At 44.1% G+C, this 2342-nt stretch overlaps 1 non-coding gene across 1 annotated transcript; it reads left to right on the plus strand.

Annotated features, from left to right (window-relative positions):
- The first annotated feature begins 1515 nt into the window (after positions 1-1515).
- Positions 1516-1588, plus strand: TRNAK-CUU (transfer RNA lysine (anticodon CUU)). The gene has a single exon. It is a non-coding gene; the product is annotated as a tRNA-Lys (tRNA).
- Positions 1589-2342: the final 754 nt, after the last annotated feature.

Raw genomic sequence — 2342 nt, forward strand, 5'->3', positions numbered from 1 at the left:
ACAGGACAAAGACAGGTATTGTACAGTGAACTCCACTTAATAAAAGACATTTTTACTGTGAGGGTGGTCAAACACTAGCACAGGCTGCCCAGAATGGCTGTGGACTCTCCATCCCTGGAGGTATTAAAAATCCAACTGGACATGGCCCTGAGCAACCTCTTCTAATTGACTTTGCTTAGGCAGGGTTGTTGGACTGGAGACAGCCAAAGTTCCTTCCACACTGCAGTTCTGTGACTCTGTGAAGTATACAGCGCACAGGAGCAAGCACAACTTATTCAAGGGGTGATGTCAGGAACATGGAACATACTGGAGGGTATCGCTGAAGGGTATAAGGTACATGGAAGGTGGGGAAATGTGGAAGGCTGATGTTAGGGGTTTATTAGAGTACTGTGGGGCTGTAAGTGAATTAGTGGGATGATAAGAATACCATGGGATTGCAGCGAGGATGGGACTTGAAATATTGTAAAGGAGACAGAGCAGATGTTGGCAGTGTGATTTGCAAGAACCTGCAGAGGTGAGTTTATTAGTGGAGAAGGACTATAGAGAAAATGTGGCTTGATGATGGCTCCTAAGAGGCTTGCTCTGCTTCATCATGTTTTCAGTTCTTCAGATGTTTTCAATTCTTTTATGCAGAATCTCAGCTGCTGTTTTGGAGGGAGGGTGTTGTTTTTATTCTCCTTAATTTTTGCTTTAATGTTATGTACGTTAGTGAGAACATTTTTCACTTTCTTGAGTTAATTGTAGGCAAGAGGTGGAACCTGCTTACCATGTGTCGCTTTATTATGTATTCTTTCTTTCTGCGCGCTACTCTTTGATACGAATTACTTTGTTGGGCGCTTTTATTGTGGTTACAGGGTGCTAATGCACTTCTAGCATGCCATAGGAGTCATTTATATCAGAAGAGTTTTGCTTTGATCATGCTTTTCCTGTTATCCCTGTTGATTACCACTATTTGCATATTACTTGATTCCCCAGGTTTGTGATCTGTCGTTTGGTCTGGTTCCATCCTCTCACGTCTCTCCAGGTTCCTTGTTTGCTTTACTTTTCTGCTTTCCCCTGCTTTGGTGTTAGAGATGTTTTGAAATTACTTAATTTCAAAGGCAAAGGTTTGTTTTACACATTTGCTTTTTTAAGTTTTGGCAGTTTTAATTTTGATATTCGCCAGAGATCATGTGGTGTATTGTTTACTATTAAATGCTTAGTTGAAATAGGAAGTATAATAAAAAGCCAGTGCTTCAAAGAATCAGTCCTGAGAGAATCAGGAAAGAAGTTACTTCCGCATCAAGAATTGGTCAGGGCCAAGTGTTCTCCCACGTGTTTTCAGGACAAAGGTCATACTTCTGTCTGTATGAAAGTTTGCAGTCAGCTTTCTAAGCTCGCACAGTGTCCTGGGTTCAGCAGTAGCAGTCATTTTTCTCCTTCTTGGTAGCTGATGCAGTGCTGTGTTTTGACTTTCGGCCTGGGAACAGAGCTGATAGCGTGTTTCGGTTTGGCCAAGGACTTTGTTAGTCTCATGCTCTGCTAGCTCAGTCGGTAGAGCATGAGACTCTTAATCTCAGGGTCGTGGGTTCGAGCCCCACGTTGGGCACCAAAAAGAACTGTTGCGGTTTAAACCCAGTCATGTAACTTGTTCACTCACTTCCCCCCTTCTTGCCCTCCCCCTACTCCCGGAGGGATGGAGAGGAGAGTCGAAAAGAATGCAACTCCCACAGGTTGAGATAAGAACAGTTTAGTAACTAAGGTATAACACAAATCACTGCTGCTACCACCAATGATAATAATGACAAAGGAAATAACAAGGAAAGAGAACACATCATCTCACCACCAGCCGACCAATAACTTGCCCTCCCAGCCCGACCAAGCACCAACCCATACCTCCTCCAACCCTGCAGTCTCCCAGCCCTTCCGGCTAACTCCCAGTTACCTCCTGGGCATGACGTGCTGTGGTATGGAATACCTCTTTGGTCAGTTTGGGTCAGGTGTCCTGTCTCTCCTTCCTCCTGGCTTCCCCTCCTCCCTGGCACAGCATGAGACTCACAAAGTCCTTGGCCAAACCAAAACATCGCTATCAGCTCTGTTCCCAGGCCGAAAGTCAAAACACAGCACTACACCAGCTACCAAGAAGGAGAAAAATGACTGCTACTGCTGAACCCAGGACATACATTTAGAATGGCCTAGTTCTTATGGCGTTTGGGACAATGAAATCCATTTCAATTATCTGCCCATGTCTCCTCTGTAAAGACACATATTCATTACTTCCTTTTGTAATTTTCATGATGCTTCTTCTACTGTTAACTGCCTATGAACCTGCACATTGGGTATAGAAGGTGTTGATACGTAGG

Source organism: Pezoporus flaviventris, unplaced genomic scaffold (assembly GCF_033815535.1).
Source record: "Pezoporus flaviventris isolate CSIRO_AGI_PZ_B2104156 unplaced genomic scaffold, CSIRO_AGI_Pfla_v1 ptg000045l, whole genome shotgun sequence".
In the NCBI taxonomy this organism is placed as follows: domain Eukaryota; kingdom Metazoa; phylum Chordata; class Aves; order Psittaciformes; family Psittacidae; genus Pezoporus; species Pezoporus flaviventris.